The sequence below is a fragment of the Leptonychotes weddellii genome, chromosome 9 (assembly GCF_054177405.1).
Source record: "Leptonychotes weddellii isolate Sample4059 chromosome 9, ASM5417740v2, whole genome shotgun sequence".
Lineage (NCBI taxonomy): Eukaryota > Metazoa > Chordata > Mammalia > Carnivora > Phocidae > Leptonychotes > Leptonychotes weddellii.
Genome location: NC_138377.1, coordinates 120,551,242 through 120,573,163, shown reverse-complemented (window position 1 = coordinate 120,573,163; position 21,922 = coordinate 120,551,242).

Here is a 21,922-nt window from a genome sequence, read left to right as displayed (position 1 = left end):
ACCACACCGCGGAGAGGAAAGAGCCCATACTTTAAATTGAGAATCCTGGGTTGAGATTCTGCCCCAATAATCACTAGTTGGGCAAGTCACTTAGAGTTGACAAGTTGCTTAGCTTCACTGATCTTCAGTTTACTCATCTATAAAATGAGGCCAATAATGCCCATTTTTACGGGGTTTTTGGGAGGATGAAATTAGATAAATGGATACAAGAGAGCTTGGTAAATTATATAAAGGCTGCATACAGTGCTAATTTTGACGAGGTCCACTGCAGATGCTCAATTCAATTCAAGAAGCAGGTATTAAGCATTACTGTTTACCAGACGGATCCTATATTATGCACTTCAGGTGTTAGAATGTTGAATAAGAATCAGCCCTTGGGAGGAGGATATGATATGTCCAAAGTATCTGTGATGGGATCTTTTCCATGTGGATTTACATCTGCAGTGGAAATGCACTGTTGGCAATATGTCCAGTTTAGGATAGTTTGCTATAGTGGCCACAAGTTATTTGCTTCTCAACCATCCATTCCCCATTTTTCTTGTAATAGCACTTTCCCATTTTCATCCGAGGGTCTACTTCTCCCTCTCTTTCTGCTTTGAGTAGACTCCATCCCCAGACCCGGGGTGGGGAGCATAAGGCTCAGGCTTATATAATGGGTGCGTTTCATTCCCCTGCTGACAGTGATTGCTTTGGGAAACTACAACTGAGATTGAACTCTAGGATTTTTATTTGTTTATTTTTTTAAAAGATTTTATTTATTTATTTGACAGAGAGAGACAGCGAGAGAGGGAACACAAGCAGGGGGAGTGGGAGAGGGAGAAGCAGGCTTCCCGCAGAGCAGGATGGGCTCCATCCCAAGACCCTGGGACCATGACCTGAGCCGAAGGCAGACGCTTAACGACTGAGCCACCCAGGCGCCCTTAGGATTTTTGTTTCAGGACTGGGGAAGCAGACTCTCACTTTCTTGTAGGCCTTGAACCTAGAAGTATGTGGTGTTGGAGCCACTGTAGTCATCCATGGTTCTGTCAGAAGAGCCCTGCTGAGAATAGATCCTATCCAGAGAAAGTAGAACTTAGAGATGAAGAACCAAGTTTTGGTGACACTCTTTGAGCACCTGTACCCAGCCATGCCCGAAGCTAGCATTACCTCTGAACTTTTCAGTTACATGTATGCTAAATTCTCTTTTGACTTAAGACCGTTTGGGTGGGGTTTCTGTGCCTAGTGACAGAAATGTCCCTAACTCACACGAGGATACCATGAAGACTCCCCAGTAGGCTTCCTGGAGGCCTTGTAGAGAAGACCATGCACACCAAATGTTTCACTTGCTGTCTGCCCCCTACTACTACAGCTCCTCCCTATGTGTACCCACACCCACTGAAGACTTGAGGCAACATCAGGACCTTTTTTTCTATCTTTATTGAGATATAATTGGTGTAAAACACTGTGTAAGTTTAAGGTGTACAATGTGATGATTTGATCACCATAAGAAGGTTAGTTAACCCATCCTTCCCCTCACATACTTATTATCTTTTTGTTGTAGTGGTGACATCACTTAAGATCTACTCTTCCAGCTTTCAAGCATACAATACAGTATTGTTGATGACAGTCACCATGCTGTATGTTAGATCCCAGAACTTCTTCATCTTATAATGGGAAATATGTACCCTTTGACCAGGATCTTCCCATTCCCCCCCTACTCTGTAGCCCCTGGCAACCACCACTCTACTCTGTTTCTATGGGTTCAGCTTTTTAAGATTCCGCATATAAGTGAGATTATGCAGTATTTGTCTTTCTCTGTCTGACTTATTTCACTTATCAGAACGCCCTCAAGATCCCTCCCTGCTGTTGCAAATGGCAGGATTTCCTTCCTTTTCATGGCTGACCATATCTTTCAACAGCAGGATACCAGTCCCCTGTTCAGCCACAGATACCTGTCCCATGAGAGTGACACAGTCCCTTCTCCCAGGTGGCACCCGGCCTGAAAACTTTCCAGTTTACTGTCCTCTTCCCTCCCTCTTTTAACCAATTCTGGGACCTGACCTCATGCAGGGGATCTTTTCTACGTAGGGGAAGGTATGAATCATCTTCCCTTTTACATACCACCCCACTAACCCTGTCCAAGATGACCCTCAACCAAACAAGCTGGGAAGACAGACCATAGAGGTCATCTAGGTACAAAGCCAGGAAGTGGCTTGTCCACCTTCACTTGGTGAGCTAGTTTCAGGATCAGGACAAGCAACCAGGTCTCTGCATTTCTCGTTCAGCCCTCCTGCCACCACTGTGACTAATTTTTTTTCCTTTACATTCTGTATTTTTGCATCGTGACATCTTAGCTGCTTTTAGATCAGTGTGGTGTGTATTGACATTTATGTTCCTAGGGAGCAGGGATGGTATTGTTTGGTTGGGTCATAAAGCCACCTCTAATTTGGCATTCTGCTCACATAACAGAACAGCAGGAATTTCTGATGATAGGTTGAGGATGGAGGGGTTACTTGGGGCTAGAGGCCCAGGTGGACCAAACGTCAGGCTGGTCACTGGGAGACAAGGTTTGGGTCTGTGTAAAATGTGGGAGATTGCTCCTGTAGGGCTCCAGCTGAGTTTCTTACCTGCCATAGGGACTTTCTGCTTTGGATTTGTTCCTCTCTGGGAAATGGGACTGATGCCTCCCTCTCATCTCCTTGAAGGAGAGTTTACTTGAGGTCAAGCTCTCCCAGGAGATGGTGAGGTTCTTGAGAGCCAGAGCCAGTCTGCAGTGCACATGTGAGTTTATGTCTGCCTCTATAATCTACTTATTCATCTTGTGGGTTCCTAGTCGTTGGAAGGGACAGCTCTTTGTTCCATGTTGTCTCTCTCCCTTGATCTTAGCTGATTAGACCGGGGGTGGATATATGACTTAATATGATCAGGTCTGCTCTCCAGAATTTGAAATCAAGACTCAGAGGGGCTGAGTCGGTGAGCTGTGGGGCACTGAGCTGGGAGTCCTGTGGAGTCAGAGATCAAGTCGCCTGGCATGCAGATACCCATGGAAAGCCTGTGATATGGTTGAGCCAGAACCATGGTAGCAAGACGAAGCCATTCTACAGAGACTGGACACATAGTCATGACATCAGAAACATGATAGAGAGAAGGAGGGAGAAGCTCTGCACAGGTGTGGGGGATCGATTTTTTTAGCTTCTGTGAGCATGACTTTCACTTCCTTCTCAATACTTCCTTGAGTGTTCTTGATAATCCTTCAGTAAAACCCTCCAGTAGTTGAGCTCATTTGACGCATTTCTGTTCCTTGCAGCCAAATGCTTGCTGATTAGGACAGTGTCTCACACCTCCTACATCCCCAGCTCCCCGCAGCAAACCCTGCCTGTTTGCCGAATGCAAATGTGCCCCTCCGAGGGCTGTGGTGCCGCGGTGGAGGAGCGTCAGCAGTCTGGAGGGCCCAAGGCAGAGACCAGGGGAAGGCACAGATGCTTCTTAACTGGGCGAGGGATGCTGGGGAGGGGTGAGCTGCTGGATGTTTCCAGGAATTTCCTCAGGGAGGCTTGGTTTGAGGGACAGAAAGCAAATAGCTCTAGCATCCTCTCCAGAACCACATGTGTCCAGGGTGTTGCTGGTCTGCAGTGTTCTTACCTATGCTTTTAGAGACCCTACACCTCCCCTTTCCTGTGACCCGAGTTTCTCAAGTTGCTCCCCAACCCCCCTTGGCTCCCCAACCCTTACTCAGTCTTGTTCTTTGAATCTCAGTCAACTGCAGTATCATTCTCTCTCTTCCTCTTCTTATTCCTCCTTCTCCTTTTCTTTTGATGTTGAAAACTGTACACCCAGCAGTCAAAGAGTGTAACACAAGGTGGCAGATACTCTCTGCTTCAGCCTCCTGTCCTTGGGGCACAGCTTTCCTCCTGATCTCCAGTAGCTGGTACCAAGCCCTCTTGTAGGGCTGTGACGTTGGTCTCACATCCTGCTCTGTGCCCAGCACGTGAGCAGTGCTTAGGCAACATTTGTGGAATTGAATTTGGGGGAATATACTTGATATAATTGGATGCTCTTCTAGGGAGATTAGGCAATCTGAGCAGCGCTGGGGAACTCCAAGGCCTTGGGGGATTGGAGATGAGGGGGCAGAAATCCGGCAGGCAGGGATGTGCTAGGAGGTAGAAGCAACCAAAGACATGTTTTTGCATCTGAATTCATCAGGATAGTCCAACTGCTGTAGCAAAGAAGCTCAAGATTGCAATGTCTTAACACAATAGAGGTTTAATGTCTGCTCAGATCACAGTATTGATGTGTGTCTGACAGGTGGCCTCCCATGTGGTAATTCAAGCATGCAGCCTCCTTTCATTTTATAGCCCACCATCCCCCTAGGGCCTCAAAGTACTCTGCTGGGTGGGATGCTCTACATCCAGCTCATAGACAAGGAGTGAGAAGAAAAGGGAGTCAAGGAGGGACAGACAGAATGAGAGGCTTGTGTGGTGGGCTCCTATGGACCAGCCCTAGAAGGTGTTATCTTTCATTGCTGATCACATTCCATTGGTGAGGCCAACAGATAAGGAGCTATCTGCCATCGAAAAGAGTTTATTACCCACAGTTACCAAGAGGAGGGGACACCCCAAATCCATGGGGACCACACAGGGAAGCAGCAGGGTCAGTTAGGAGGCAGAGGGAGAGTGAAAAGCCTTTATTGTATTTTTCGTGGGGAGGGATGGATGAGGTGGGGTAAGCTGCTTTAGGACTGGCTAGTTTGGATAATTTTAGGGGCTCAAGGTATAGGGGCTGCCTTTTGTTGTCCAATGCCTGACTCTAGGGTGATTAGGGCAGAGAAATAGTGTCATGCAGTCTAAGAGCCGAGAAAGCAGGAGATTGGGGGTTTGGGTTTGGACTGGTTAGTTTTCAGGTAACAGACATGCTCTTGGGAGAGTTGACTATCTCTAGAAATCTGCTAACTCTGAGAGGGCAGTTTCCCCAGGGTCAGTTAAGGCTCCAGATGTGGGAACATCAGAATAAGAAGACATGCTTAATTCAATGACACAGTTAATTGTAAGAAAGGCAGGGAAATGTAATCTAGCTGTTTGCCCAGGGAAAAGAGATAAATTTTGGTGAGCACATTTAGGTGTTTACCACAGCAACTTAATTAAGTAGAAAGAGCTTCTGGTTTGGAATAGAAGACACGGATTGAACTCCTAACCTTACGACACAGAGCTGTGTGAGCCTGGACCAGTCACTTTCCCTCTTTGAACACCGGTTCCACCAGCTTTCAAAAGGGGAGAATAATTCGAGCTGTATTTCACTGCAGTTGTGAGAATCAAATAAGATGTCATATAAGATGCTTTTGGCAAACTCCAGGGCACTGTTCAAATGTTAACTGTAACTGTATTTTTTTTTTTGTGGTCTTTCCAAGTTTTGGGGCCCACAGTGGATCTTGGAGGTGGAGCTCTGCTGTCATTTACGCACAGAGCCCGCCCCCAACCTGCTTGGAGTGAGACCAGAGTAGCAGCTGGGATGACCTGTTTCCCCAAAGCTACATGCAGAGGCTCAGAGGGTCTTTACAAGGATGGCTCAGGATTAACAGATGTGGCTGGGGGATTTCATGCCATATCCAGCTGGGAACACATGTGGCTCAACGGGAAAGATGGTGATTACGGACTCTGCCAATGCTTTTTAAAAATGATTCTTTTCCCCATTTTAAATCAGTACATGCTCATTAAAGAAATAGGGTTAAATATAGAGAAATACAAAAACAAGTAAAAGGCATTCCTGGTATCACCACACAATCATTGGTAACATTTTGTTTCTGCTTTTTTCCTTTTTGGTACTTTCCTACTGAGAAATGGCTTTTAATTCATTTATTCTTAATCAAAAATTCATTCTGATACATAGTATATACAAAATTCAAAAGTTACAGAGTGTATGCAGTGAAGAAGAATTCTCCCCCCTCCACCTCCTCCTAGTTCCCTTCCTGGAAGGCAGCCTCAGTTACCAGCCCCTTGTGTTTCCTTCCACAGTTAATCAATGTATATATAAGTATATGCATGCATAGTATTTTATTTTTAAAACACATTCTTGCATGGTACCCACCCTCTTCAATAGCTTGCTCTTCCACATAATAGTATATCTTAGAGAAGGCTCCACAACAGTTCATGGGAGCTGCCTCATTCATTTTAAAGGCTGTATAATATTCATTATATGGACTGTTTCATGACTTATTTAACGAGTCTGATATTGAAGGATATTTAGTTTGTTCACAGTGTTTTGAATTTTTAACAATGCTGCAATGAATACGCTTATACATACGCTATCTCACACATGTGCAAGCATATCCGTAGGATAATTTTCTAGAATTGCAACTGTTGGATTAATGACTCTGCACATTTTAAATATTGTGGTTACTGCCTCCAGAAAGGTCACATGCATAGAATGAGAGTGTTAGTTTCTTCATACCCTTGCCAACAATCTGCTATTAAGCTTTGTCAACTTGGCCAACCTGATAGGTAAAAATGGTATCTCATTTAAATTTTCACATCTTTTTATATGTTTAAAATTCATTCTATTTCAGTTAATTGTTTTATCTTGTCCACATTTTCCTATTGGAGTATTGTTCTTACTGATTTGTAGAAGTTCTTTATATATTAAGGGAATTGGCCGCTTGTCTGTGATACATGTTGCAAATATTTCCCTCAGTTTTTACTTTTCTTAAGACTCTTTCTCAAAAAGAAAATTTTTTTTTTGTGAAGTTAGTGTAATAACCTTTTCTTCATAGTTTCTAGGTTTGTATCATACTTTGAAAAAGGCCTTTCTCACTCCAAGAGTGTAAAAGTTCTTCTTGTACTCTTGTGATTTTATTTTGCACATTTGAGCTTTTCTTTCATCAGGAATTTATTTTGGTATAAGAAATAAGGTTGAGATCAAACTTTTCTTCTCCAGCTGGAGACACAGTTCATCTCAACATCACTTCTTGAAAACCACGTCCTTTTTTCTACTGATTCAAAATGTCATGTTGACTGTGGGCTATATTTTCACCTGGATTTGGGTATGTTTCTGGAATCTGAAATCTGTTTCACTGATGGATTCTCTAAAAGAATAGACTGAGGGGGCGCTTGGGTGGCTCAGATGGCTAAGCGTCTGCCTTCGGCTCAGGTCATGATCCCAGGGTCCTGGGATCGAGCCCCACATCGGGCTCCTGGCTCAGCGAGGAGCCTGCTTCTCCCTCTCCCTCTGCCTCTCTCCTGGCTCATGCTCTCTCTCTCTCTCTGTATCTCTGTGTCTCAAATGAATAAATAAAATCTTAAAAAAAAAAAAAGAATAGACTGAGGAAGGGGGGATTGGGGAAGGTCTATGTGAGCTGTGACAGTGCAGCATAGGCCGGCAGGTGGAGGAACAGCATGTGGAAGGGCTCTGAGGCAGGAAAAGACTTGGTACGCTGGAGGAACCAGAAGACAGAAGCTGGTGTGGCTGGTCCTCAAGACAAGAAGCAAGTGGTACAAGATGAGGCTGGAAAGATGCAGAGGGGACTGATTAGTCCTCATGGGCCGTGTGAAAGCTTTCCTACTTGTCCTGTGCAGTTGGGAGACTTTGAAGGGCCTTAAGCAGGGGAGTGACATGATGTGGATTACATAGGCACTTAAAATCTCTCTTTAAAAAAAAAGGCTTAAGATTTTTGTTGAATGAATGAAGACACTAAGTGTAAGGTTCATTATGCAGGGTCTCTGGGGGATGGGGGGGAAGTGCCCATCTTTCTTTACTCTTGGGGTTTCTAGCATCGCCTCCAGGCCCTCCTGCTCCCTCTGCTTCATTGTGCTGAAAGCAGTGAGACCAGCATATTAGCCAGTAATTAGCTTTTAATTAGAAAAGCATGGCTTTGCCTCCACGAAGGGACAAATACCTTTAAAAATTGAATCAGTTTAATTGAATAAATCTTTTACCAGATAGTTTTGAAAATTCTAGTCCTTTCATTAGAAGACCCATCGAGCAAAACCATTTGAAATTGCTCAGTTAATATAGCCATCACTGGAGCACCATCTTGAATATATTGTTTTTCATCACAAAGGGTAATCCAGCTCTTAGCCAGAACAATGCTCTTTCCTTGATGTTCCTGGCTTCCCTTTCAGGTCAAGCAGTGCTCCTCAAAGTGTAGTCCTGGATGGCAGCAGCACCCCGTGGGAGCTTGCTGGAGATGCGGAATCTCAAACTCACCCCAGACCTCTCGTATCAGAGTCTTGGGGACTGGTGCCCAGAAGTTTGTGTTTGAAGAAACTGCCCAGGCAGTTCCTAGGTCCACTCAGGTCTGTGTTCAGAGCTCCAAAGGCAACTAGGAAGCACTGTCCCATCAGCCTTTTGGATTAATGGCCATAGGCAAGGCATTCTTACTGAGCACTTCTGATCATATGTGCCCTCTCCAAACAAGTACGGAGCAAGTACAGAATGCCAGGCACTTCCTAGGGATTGGGAATACAAGGAAGTCTCTGTGCTCTAGGAACTTAGTCTAGAGGGCTTTTTTGTTTATTTATTTTTTGTTTTTAAGAGTGTGAATGGAGTTATTTAAGAGGGAAGTCCAGGGTTCTATGGAAGGGTCGCGAGGCACGCCTGAGGTGGGTATCTGTTGTTTCTCACTCAGCATCAGATCTCACTTTTGGGGGGATAACTTCTTATGCTTTGGGGGAACCACCTCCTTCCCATCCTCAATATTTATGTTTCAGAAAATGCTGAGCCCATGCTGGGCCCGCGGGGTGGTTGAAGCTCACAAGCCAGGTCACAGGATTGCTGTAGGAACGGACACAGGGATTCAGCCCCCCTCCAGAGCCATGAGGGGCAGCGAGCCTTCAGCGGCTTTCTGGCACAGGGGCTTCTCTCCGCTGGATGTGAAGGTGAGTGGGTCTGAGGTCTAGAGCTGCCCCAGCACCCTGGTGACCACGAGGGAGAGCCTGTCTGAGAATCAAGACAACCGTGGAGGAGAACAGAGAGAGCCAGGCAAAGCAATGGAGTCACCCAAGCTCTGGTGACATTGTTCAAGCCCTTGCAGCCAAGCTGGGCCTGAAGCGAGCCCCCTCCCCTGGAGCTGGCGGATTCGTTAAGTCAGTGTGGGCTGGGTTCTTACTGCTTGCAGCTAACAGAATTCTGATCGTCAATATCGGGACAGAACAATAATACTGTGGTTTAGTATTTATTTCACGTGAAGCTGAAATACTAGTGTTAATGCTGGTATTTTAAAATCAAGTATTTAAAATTCATTTTTAAATAATCAGTGACACTAAAACCTTAATCCCTTTCAAATATAAACTATATATAAACATATTACAAGACATCAACTGAAAGTATTAATTAAGGTATGAACACAAAACAAACATTATTATTCTACTATTATTCTGATACATGATATTACTCCCCACGAGCCTTGCTACGTCTCCTCCATCCTTCTCTCCTGGTCCTGCTGAGCGCTCCCTGCCGGTCTCACGTAGCCCGTGTGTGTGTGTGTGTGTGTGTGTGTGTGTGTGTGTGTGTGTGTCTGTGTCTGTGTGTCTGTGTGTCTATGTGGTTCCGGCTGCCCTCTGCTGCTAGCTGCCGCTGTCTCTCTTTGTTCTCTCTAAACCCTGCCTACCCCTTTGTCAACAGTCCCTTTATTAAACTCTTCTCAATTAGCTAGTTAGAGTTTGCCATCTGTTTCCCTATACAGGTCTCAACCCCAAAGCCGAAGCCACTCACTGGAGAGGGCTGCCTGGTGCAGCATCTGGCCTAGCTGCGGGGGAGGGTGGTCAGGGAAGGCTTTCTGGGGGAGAGGCTATGTGCGCTGCTTTCGGGGCATGAATAGGAGTTAGCCAGGTAAATGGTGATGCAGCTCATCCCTCCAGACTGATTCTAGGACTCACTGCCTCCGGGAAGCCTCCCTGATCTGGAGGAGTTGGAGGATGACAGGGAAGACATTCCAGGCGGAGAGAGAAGGACAGAAAGCCTAGGGAGATACCACAGGGCTGAGAGCTGCTGGTGTTTCTGCAAGCTCTGAACATAGGTTATAAGAACGAGTAGAGATAAGGGGTGTTTGGGTGCCTCAGTTGGTTAAGCGTCTGCCTTTGGCTCAGGTCATGATTCCAAGGGTCCTGGGATGGAGTCCCACATCAGGTTCCCTGCTGAGTGGGGAGCCTGCTTCTCCCTCTGCCTCTCCCGCCCACCCCCCACTCGTGCTCTCTCTCTCAAATCAATAAATAAAATCTTTAAAAAGAGAGAGAGAGCACAAGTAGGGGGAGCAGCAGGCAGAGGGAGAGGGAGAAGCAGGGTCCCCGCTGAGCAAGGAGCCTAATGTGGGGCCAGATCCCAGGACTCTGAGATCATGACCTGAGCCAAAGGCAGATACTTAACCTACTGAGCCACCCAGGTGCCCCAATAAATAAAATCTTTAAAAAAAAAAGAGTGGAAGTAAATGGAAGGTGGGCAAGGTACGCAGTGTCCAGGACCCCACTTTGCCCAACATATGATGCTTTCTCTAATATCTGGCCAGAGCAAGGATGATAAGGAGCCACCCACTGGGTATGGACCACATCTTCTGCTTGGATGTTTGAATTGGTGCTCATCCAAGATGGGAGTGGACCAGGTTGTGCTCCACCCATGGATTCCCCAAAAGCTCAGGAAGACCATGGGGGGAGCTTAGTCCAGAACATTTCTCACCAGGAGGAAAGGGCACGGGGTCCTTTCAGCTCTGACCCAAGGGCTTGGCCAATGAGCCCAGGAGATGTTTCTTGATGGGATGATGTGCCACTGAATACACATGGGGGACAAACAACTACGGCTGGGGGATAGAAAGGAACCTAGTTGTGAAACTCTTGTCCCCAAACGATGCCAGAAACAAAAAAGTCATCCTGAGCTACAGTGGTTAATTAATGGCCTTGAAGGGTGGCTTCTGGCTGGGTGCTCAGACACAGTGATGAGCTTGGTTGTTGAGGGCTTCCCAGGGCAACTGGTGACTCCCTGCCTTCAGCTGGGCAAGGAGGTGGAAGCCCAGTTGACCTGGGAATTGGAGGAACCCTGACACCTCCAGGACATCCTCTCTCATGACACCCTGAACCCGAAGACAGAATGTAAATACTCCGGTGTGCTCGCCTGAAACAGGGGGACTCAGGGACACCCCAGTTGACTTCTCTTTGACATGTGGGAGGCAGCCGCATTAAAACTCGTGATGGGGGAAGAAGGGGGCAGAAGAGAGCAGAGGAAAAGAAGATCACCATTTACTGAGTCTTTACTAAGTGACAGACATAAGCTAGGTTCTCACAAAAACCTCCCAGAAACAGAGAGCTAGGCCTTATTTACACCTGTTTTACAGATGATAAAGGAGAGAATTAAGAGGTTAAGAAAATTTCCCAAGGTCACACAACTAATAAAGGTGAAGCTGGGATTCGAACCCAAGCTCCCCTGGCTTACCTGTTCTACTGCAGGTGTGGTTGTGTTGAAAATTGATAGGAAATGGCCCCTCTGTGATTGAAGAGCCGGACAGTGTGTGCAGAGCCTGAGCCTGGACCTGGTTCCACCGCTCACTGGCTGGGGATGCTGGGCAAGGGCTTGAAACTTTCCCTTCCTCAGGTCCTGCAGCTGCAGCCAGTGATGGATCATGGTGGGGGCCTTCTCGCAGGGCTGGTAGCCGAAAAGCATCTATTTAGAGGATGTAGTGCAAAGAGCCTCCAGAACGGATTTGAAGGAATGGCAAGCTTTTCTTTGTCTTCTGTGTTTGTTACCTCATTCCCTGGGTGAGGACAGAGTTTCTCTTGGGTGAAGTCCACTATCGACACTTCCTCGTGAATGTCTTAGGAAAGGCTGACAAGTAGACTGGCTTTTTGCGCAGTGTCATTTCCTCATCTCTATCTTGTGCTTCCAGCCTCGCTCCGTAAGCCTTGGCCCTAGTGATTTCAAGAGCCGCGGCCACGGGCTTGTCGGCCCCTCTGGGGTGTGGGGCTTGCCCTGTGCTAGAAGCTGGCCCCAGCTGGAACTGGTCTGGAGCCCTCTCCCCTTGCCTCCTCACATGCCTCACACCAGCCTGTCCAGCTTGTCCTAGCTCCTGATGTTCCCATTTCTGACTTGGCAAATTCAACCTTCCTTCTTCCCTCAACTCCATTTTGGAGTCTTCCTCGACCAGCTCTGGCCCTGGCTGCCCATCCCACCCAGCTCCTGGGACCCTCCAGCTCAGTGCAGTCTGCATGTACTTCACGCTCACTAGGCTCACTGTGGCTCGGTGGGCAGGACATGGAAGAGTTAAGGCCTCCCGTACCATGACAGAGGCATGGATGGTCTTGCTGAGGGGCTGCGAGGGTGGACAGGATCAGACACCCCTGCTCTCAGGTCTAGTTCGCCAGTTTCACCAGTCCAGTTTGGGAAGTGGGTGTGCACTTTGGATGAGAGAGTTAATTGCCTCTGAGAAGAGTTCTAGAACACTGAATCTGAAAAAGACCCAAGACCCTTTCATAGATGGGAAAACTGAGGGTGAGTGTATTTGATGCACGCCACTCATTTTTGGAAGAACTGAAGCCAGTTTTAGATTCCCATTTTGATGCTCTTTGCCCCATATTGCATGGATGAGCAATTTTTTCTTTGAATTTAAGATATGTTTTGCTCTAAGAGGGATAGTCATTTCTTGATGTTAGTCCCAAGCAGAGGAGCTAATGGAAAAGAGCATTGCATATGGCAAAGAAGTAATGTGCCCAGCAGTTCGCTATGTGCTCTTAGAAATATCTCAGGGAGATCCTACCAGTGACTTACGAGGCAGGTTTTTTCTGGGTCCACTTTAAAGACATGGAAAACTGAGGCTTAGAGAGGACAAATGGATCTGTAAGTGACCACTCATAAGTAATGGAAGAGAGCTGTAATAGTGACTTGTTTGCTTCTAAGGTCCAGGGTCTTTCCATAATGCCACACTGTCTTTTAAACTGTGTACGTGCAGGTGCGGGTGTGAGCATGTGTACGTGTGTGAGCAAGCGTGTGTGTGTGTGTGTGCGTGCAACACTTGCCCGGATGCAGGTGGATAGAACAGAAGCCCTGGGTGGAGTGGCGATGGTTAATGTCCCCCCGATGGCGACGATGAGGATGCTGATTTATGGAAGTCCTAGGCTGACCTTCCTAATAGAGCTGGTCCAGGCTGGCATGTCAGGAATGATCTGAAAGGGCCGAGTGGCCAGCCATCCAGAGGGTGACCAGGGAGGCCTCTGTCCTGAGAGGGGCTGGAGCCGATTGCACCAAGGGTCCCTCCCAGCTCTGAGACGTTCCCATGACTGTCATGAGGTGACTGAGATGACCAGTGAGCCACGGGACTCTGGGTTTTCTCCTGGCAGGTGTGGGTGGCTACTGTGGGTGTTACCGTGTACGGGCACATGGCCTCTCCGGTGTGAGTGTGTGTTCAGGAGTTGACAGGAGCCATTTGGCTGGGCCTCTCACTCACAAAGGGCTTCAGATATGGGCTCTTGATATTATCCCCAAATGAGGTTACACATGCAGTCCAAGATATGCTGACAAGATGGAGAGGAGAAGACATTCATCACATGGCTCTAAGCACATTGCATTACCCCAGTGCGCTGCCTACGGTGCCCTAAGAATTAATAGTTCATAAATCCTATGATTATTTTGTGGATAACACAATTATATTGCATTTAAAACACATGACAATAATTTGTTAAATGTTAACATTTAGGACAGCTACAAATATGGGGACTCAGTTGCAGTGATTTCTCATTCTGTAATATTCTGGAAGCCTCAAAACTGCAAGTGGCCCGAGTCTCTCATGATCTCTGAGGACCCCCGAGTGTGGATGTTCATGTTGTTATGATTATTTGTGTGGTGCCAGTGAAAGAGTGTGTTTGTGAGGCTGTGAGGGAGTGTGTGTGGGGGGATGTTGTGAGAGAGTGTGTTTCTGTGGTGCTGGGGACCAGGGTAGGGCCACCCCTAGTCTCTGGGGACAGGGGGAGGGGAACTGTCAGATCACTGCAAACCTAAGACGTCAGGGGCCTAACTTGATTTGATGATTTGGCCCGAGTAGCCCTCTCAAAATAGAAAAATCAAGGACCCAGCATGGAGGCAGCCTGTCTGGGCTCGGGCTGGTAATGAAGACAAACAAGGGTTGATGGAGCCCGGGAGCGATGGGCTGAGATGGCCCCGAGCCGCCTGGCACCCTGGGCCCTGCAGCCATTCAGTGCTGCCCAGCCTGGCCTAATGCTATCACCCACAGAGATTCTCATTGATAAGGGCCAAGAGAAAGGGAGGGCAGCTTTGCAAGCCACAGCAGGACAGCCTACAGAGACCTGACAGGAAGCTGCCCTTATGGGCTGGCAAAGCTGAGATCCCTAGGTGGAACTTTCTGGAGGGTACTTGGTCAAGTACCCACAAGGATAAGGGGCCTTACCTATCCTTTAAAAATATATCCCATAAATACATGTTCATTTTAGGAAACTTGGAGATCTAGATTATCATCTAGATCTAGAAAAAACCCCAGCCTTACCTAGAGTAGCCCCACTGTCCACACTGGGTAGGACCTGGCCCAGGCGGGTGGTCCACAAGGAGGAAAATCTCCCTGGACAATTCCTCAGGAATGTGTCACATTAGGAGTGGACACACCATCTCTCAATCCATACAACCCAACCATTTTCTTCTGGGATGGGACCAGATCACCGTTTTGTTGGTTGAGCCCCAGAAAAAGTAGCTGGCTTCCATTTAGGGGACAGGTCATCTGAAAAATACACCTCTTGAAACATTAGAGTCCCACTCAGCATGGGAGGATGCTCACATTCTGGAAGGCAAATGGGAACTGAGAGGGACTGAAATTTCAGCAGCCTCGTGTCCCCATCTGACTCGTGTGCTCAATGAGGAGGAGTGGCAGATCACAGCTATACACTGAAGTTGTTCTGTTTCTTCCTCGCCTGCCCCACCCCTACCCCGTGGCGTGCACAGCATTGAATTCCGAGAAGTTGAATGCATGTATGACGTGACTCCCTTATATATCTTTTGAATCTTGGTCTATGCATGTGAATACATTTATATGATTGACTGATAAAAACAGGATCATACTGTATGTGCTCTTTTCAGCTATTATATCCTGGCTATCCTTCTATATAATATCCATATTGTACTTGACCTCCATCATTTGTGTAACGATGAAAGAGACAGAGATAATTCTACCATTTGTGTAACGATGTAATCAATCCTTTATTTCAGGGCATTTACTTTCAAATTTTTGTTATCCTAATAATTACCAGGATAAATTGCCTTCTGTAGGGATCTTTTCTGCTTTATCCAATCACTTTCCTAGAAGAAATGTTTGCATTGAGGAATTCCATGTCAAACAAATTTGCGGTGTAAGCCTTTGGTCACAGCTCACCTGCTATTTTCACTCTTATCCAGGAAAGGGGAAGAGCTCAGAAAAATGTGATCCATAGCCTAGAAAGACTGGATTAGTCTTGTCTGTATGGTGAAGGGCATATGACAGTGGTTCCAATCTAAACTCTTCTATTTGTCTTACCTCTTCCATCTACCTCCCTTCCCCCATTATTTGCAAACGAGATGAGCTAGGCTCAGGTCATCCTTGGTTTCCTTGGAGGCATAAAGATGATCCATTACATTTATGGAGTACTTTATAGATTTTGAATCGGTTTTATGAGTTTTATCTTGTTGAATCTTCACCAGCCAGGCTTTATTAGTTCTTCACTTGGCAGACAAGGGGATGGAGGCCCAGAAAAGTTCAGGGAGATTCTCAGGTTCATAGACATCATACCTGGAAACCAGGCCCTCTGAATTTTGGTCCAGCAAACCGAAATGCTGCTGGGATCACACTGTGAGAAGACTCGGGGTCTTCGCGTGCAGGCTGTGCCAGTCACTATCCCATTTGTAGCTGGAGGAAGGAGCCAAGGAGCCAGAACTTCCAGTCTGGTGGACAGCTGTTGTTTCTGCTGCCCACCACCCATCATCTTTTCTTTTAGTTATCTCCTGATTTGTATTTGAGAGCTACCCTCAGGGTCGTCATTGCAAACTTAACGCATACGCCACATTTTGTGGGGCGATACCTCAACTTCACCGCTGCTGACACAACTTCAATAGGCGGTTGCTTCATTGTATAGCCAGTTGCTTTTGGGTGATAAAGTACAAGGGAGGAAATATATGGGAGAAATCTGTTCTCTCCTTCAGACTTCATCCTGTTCTCATTGTTCAGGGTGCTCACATTCCCCAGGCCTGGCATGTTCTATCCCCTTGGCTGTTGCAGTTGGTTCAGGCATGTGACCTAAATTGGATCAATGAGATTCAATTCAGGGACTCTTTTTCTTGGAAAGAGAAACTCTCTTCCTACTGGATTGGAGGGGCCAGAAGCTGCTGTTGGAGCAGGGAGAACCTGCATGAGAAACCCAGTCCAAGGAGGTCTGGTAGAGAGAAAAGCAATACCCGCACATAGAGATGGATACAGCAAAATCTTGATGATGTTATTTTATCATCTGGAAATCCTGCAGATGTTGGGACCTTCTGCTCAACCCCTACAAGACCACCAATTGAACCTCCACTGCACCTTTTTCTGTTAAAGCTCCTGCAAATCTGCCTAAGACCTCATACTTGCTGTAACCTTGCTATTGTCCCCTCTGCTCCGAGTCTCATATGGATGCATCTGCTGGCAGGAAGCTAGTCTTGTGTCTATACCCTACTTAATAGGAAGGCTGGAAAATGCAGGTTTTTTTTTTTTTACTATATCTTAGAAAGGCAGGATTTGCAATGTGGAAGTAGATGTGACTACAATCCATTCCTTCACTGCCTAGCATCACTATGGGCCCTGTTTTCATACTATAGTAACAGTAACCTGTGCTTGCCTAACATCATACAACCATCACTTGTACAGTGATAATGCACTTCCCCCAAAGGATGGACCCAAAGTTTCCTGAGTTGCTGATGCCAGGTACAAGTTCCGGTTTGCTGGAGGATAGCCATTGCTCCTATAGTTCAGCCATAATAGCATATTGATAGTCTGCAGCTGGTGGACTAAATTGTAAACACACATGGACTATGATAAACTGGTAGAGAAAAGGGAGAAGGAAGAAAAAAAGGGAATTTATTGAATATACATAGATATGTCCATGACACAGCGGACTGAGAAGCAAACGTGGATAGCTACCACAGAACTTACTTATGCAACTGGCCACAAGGCAGCAGCTGGTCTTCATAATGTCCTTTCTCTGCTACCCATTCATGTTCTCTTTGTCCTCTGCAAAAGAGTCCATTGGCTATGATTCTTTATCTGGTGGGGTGACCCAATCTTCTTTCTTGGGGAATCTGAACCCTTACCGGCTCTGCCTGTATGGGATTAGAATTTACCTTCGGTTAACTTTTATCACCGGACATGGCAATTTGAGAGGTGCCCCAGGGATTCCCTTATGGTTTACAGAAATAGTCCTTTTTGCCTACACGGATGACAGCGGTCTACTTTGATAATCTGGATCAGTCATTTTGTCCAAGAGGGTATGATAAGTCTCAAATGTCCTGGTGGAAGTCTCCGGTTCTAATTCAGTGGATCCATTATTGTGTCTCCTGGTCAAAGTATCCCTCCCATTGGTTCAAAGACCTTTAAGCCAACAGACCCTAAAGTCACAGGAAGCAAAAATTTAGCAAGTGGTTCATCAGGCATCATAATGAAGGGAGCTACTCTTCCTTTTACCTTTTGTTTCATGGGGTGAGACAATGCTCATTAACTTAAAGAATAGACTGCATTTTATAGGGCAGCACCTCAGCCTCACCAGATGTCTACTGGTGCCATCACTTCAACAGGTCATTCCTCTGCTCTAAGGCCAGTTGCTTTTGGATGATGGAATACCTGGACAGAGCAGTGAATGTTATACACATGAGCCCTATCACTGCAATTAACTTGCTGTACATGAATTCCCTGGTGAGGAGCAGTGCTTAAACGATGTCCAGATTTTGAATAAGGCATTCAGTAATTCCACGAATTATGTGATTTTCAGAAGCGTCATAGGCGAGGAAGATGTATTGGTCTGCTAGGGCTACAATAACAACATACCACAGACCGGGTGGCTTAAACGATGGAAATGTATTTTCTCATAGTCTGGAGGCTGGATGTCCAAGATCAAAGTGTCAGCCAGCTTTGTTTCTCCTGAGGCCTCTCTCCATGGCTTGCAGATGGCCATCTTCTCGATATGTCCTCACATGGCCTTTCCTCTGTGCTTTCATATCTCCAGGGTCTCTTTGTGTGTCCAAATTCCCTCTTTTTATAAGGATGGCAGTCAGATTAGATTAGGGCCCACCCTAACAGCCTCGTTTTTAACTTCAGCACCTTTTAAAAGACTGTATCTCCAAGTACAGCCACAATCTGAGGTACCAGGCGTTACAGCTTCAACATGCGAATTTTGGAGAGACACAATTTCGCCCAAACAGATCCATACCTAGAATAAGTGTCTGTTCCAGTAAGAACAAATTACTGTCCCTCTCCATGGGGAAGGGATTGCAATGCAGTGAGTCTGCCCAAAGGTGGTTGGCTATTTGCCAGGGTGTGTGTCTTGCCCTGAGACCCCAGGTGGTTATTACCAGGGGCAAGTTGTGTGCTTACCAGTGTCACTTTCCCCATCAGGGGAAGTCCTTGTCATTGAGCCCATGCATAATGTCCACCTCTGTCATCATGGCCGTGTTGAGCAGTCAAGAGTGGCTGAAGAAAGAGGCCCTGACATCACGGAACAGCTTATTTAATCCCCCCTTATATTGTGAGCTTCCTCCTCAACAGGAACCACAAAGTATTCTCACACTCTGTCCATTCTGAGAGGTCCATCCACATGCCTCTTCTCCAGTACTCATTGTCACCAATTCCTCAATATTGTTATATCCAAGTCTGCTCAAACCATTAACCGCTGCCTATGAGACATTGAAGATCCATACCCCAGGGCATCTCTCTTTCCATATACAGCAGAGCCCAAGATATGCCCTTAAAAGTCTGTCCACTGGGAGAGATTTCTCTGCCTCACTGTTCCGTAGGACTATCTCTATGTGGGGTGATAGTCCATTGTCATCTGATGCCTGCATAATGTGCAGAGCTACATAAAATCAGGCTCTGGTTTTTACTTTCCACTCACCTGGTCATTTGGAACACCTCTTAAGCCTATGGCATGGGTTGAAGAAAGGATGGAAATGTGGAGGGGATAGATACCCTGGGAATTGTGTGAATTTCTTGTACCTTTTGGATCAGCTAAGTTTATACATTGCATACCACTTCCATCTGATCATGAAGTGTTTTTGGATACACCCTAATGCTGGTTGGCAATCTCTCGTTCACGATGGGCAGCTTAATTGCAAGACCTCCAGTTTTCTCATGGTTGGACATTCTGCCTTGGCCAATAGCAAGCTATGAACTGTTGAGGTGACGTCAACAAGGTGGCGTCACAGGTCCTGAGTTTGCATCCCCTCACAAGAAGAACTAACAACTCTCCATGGGCAAGATGCCCCTGAGAGAATCCTAGAACACAGGGTGAGGCTGAGCTGCCCCTGCATCACAGAGACCAAGCCAGATTTCAGGAGGGGAAGAGGAGCAGCGGCAGGGACCAGCTCAGTTACCCTGAAATGTATTTTATGTCCCTTTGGTAACAGTCTGGTGAAAATTTAATGGTATGTGCTTGTGGTGTTACTACATAACTCTTTTTTAAGGGTACCCAATCCAACTGAAACCAATTTTTCAATCAGAAAGCTTTGGTTCCTTGAACTAACTTGGGTCCGGGAATTGAGTGAGTCTCTATAGTAGTGAGGTAGTGAGTCCCAATAATTGTGGCTCAAATCAATATTTTCTGCTTACTAAGCCTAGGGTTTTGTTGTTGTTGTTGTTTTTGTCATGCACAGTAGGTACAACTTCAGGGAGTAGCCCATTTACTTCAGCCATAGAGGCCTAATTACCTCCAAACATCCCTATAGGTAAAACCATTCTGTTTGTTATTTTGGCTCTGCTGCCTAATTTGGTAACACATCTGTGTTTTCTCAGTAGTTGAGTACATCTGCTAGATCTTTGTCATTCTAAATGTCCATCCTGTCACTTAAATCAAGGAACTCATTATAATGGCAGCATTTCCTACTTTTATATTTTACCTACAGTGGATAGCTACTAACTAATGTGGTTTTAAAGAATGTTGCTGCTCTGCATCAACAATGTATTTTTCAGTATCATGGTAAAGAGATTGCCTTCTGAACCCTCTTGTGGATTATTTTTGGGGTAGGAATTGTGAACATATGATAAATCTGCTCTTATATTCTTATCGCCATAGCTTTTTGGGTTCTTTCCTCTATATTATATCAAGTTCTTTCTGGCATTTCAAACTCATATAGGCTACTGTTGACTCTAGTTTTAGTCCATCAACCAAGCAAATAAATGGAATCTTTCCCAGTTGCTTGAGTCAATATTTTGCATCCAGAATCTCTGGTAGGTGTTCACACATTGAAAATTTAACCTAATCTAAAATTATGTTCCTCTCTGTCTGTTCCAGGTCCATGAAATTCCATTCTCACACATGTTCCTCATAAATATTTTTTTAAATTTTAAAACTAACATACAGTAAAATTGACTTTCTTTGGTATATAATTCTGTGAGTTTTAACACATATAGATTTATGTAAATACCACCACAATCAAGTTACAGAATAATTCCATCACCCCCCAAATCTTTGTACCATCCCTGTGTAGTCTTACCCTTTCCCCACGCCTAACTCTTGGAAGCCATGGATCTGCTCTCCATCACAGTAGTTTTGTCATTTGCTAATGTCATGGAATCATATAGTATGTAGCTTTTGGAGACTGGCTTCTTTATCTTAATGCACTTGAGATTCATCCACATTATTGGTACGAATCAATAGTCTGTTCCTATTTATTGACAAATTTTCCATTGCGTGGATGTACCACACTTTGTTTGCCCACTCACCTCTGAAGGACATTCTGGTTGTTTTTAGATTTTGGCAGTTATGACTAGAGCTCCTCTAAATGTTCACATGAGGGTTTCTGTGTGAACATACATTTTCATTTCTTTAGGGTAAATACCTGAGAAGTGGGATTGCTGGGTCACATGGTAGGTGTAGGTTTAACTTTATAAGAAACTGCCAAAGTGTTTTCTGGAGTGAATACATTATTTTGCATTTCTGCCTACAACATATGAAAATTTCACTTCCTCCCCACTCTTGCCAACGCTTGATACTGTCAGTTTTTTATTTTACATTAGCCTTTGTAATAGGCATGTTTTAATTTGTGTTTCCTTAGTGGCCAATGATACATATCTTTTTGTGTGTATATTTGTCATCTGTATATTTTCTTTGACCAGGTGTTTTGCCCGTTTTAAAATTGAGTTGTTTGGTTTCTTACTGTTGAGTTTTTAAAGATATCTATATTCTGGAAAGAAGCCCTTTGTCAGATACATGATTTCACATATTTTTTTTCCCAGTCTGTATCTTGTATTTTCACTCTCCCAACAATACCTTTCAAAGAGCAAAAGTTTGTAATTTAGATGAAGTAAATTACTCTTTACGGATCATGCTTTTGGTGTCAGATCTAAGAAAGCTTTGTCTAACCCAGGTTTTCTCTGATGTTTTCCTCTAAAAGTTTTATAGTATTAAGTTTTATTTATTTATTTATTTTTAAAGATTTTATTTATTTATTTGACAGAGAGAGAGGGAATACAAGCAAGGGGAATGCAAGAGGGAGAAACAGGCTCCCCACTGAGGAGGGAGACCGATGTGGGGCTCGATCCCAGGACCCCGGGATCATGACCTGAGCCGAAGGCAGATGCTTAACGACTAAGCCACCCAGGCACCCCTATAGTATTAAGTTTTACATTGAGATCTCCAATCCATTAAAAAAATTTTTTTGGGTATGTTGTGAGGTTTAGAATGAAGTTATTATTATTATTTTTGAACATGAATGTCCAGTTGTTTTAACAAAATTTGTTGAATGAGATACTTTCTTTATT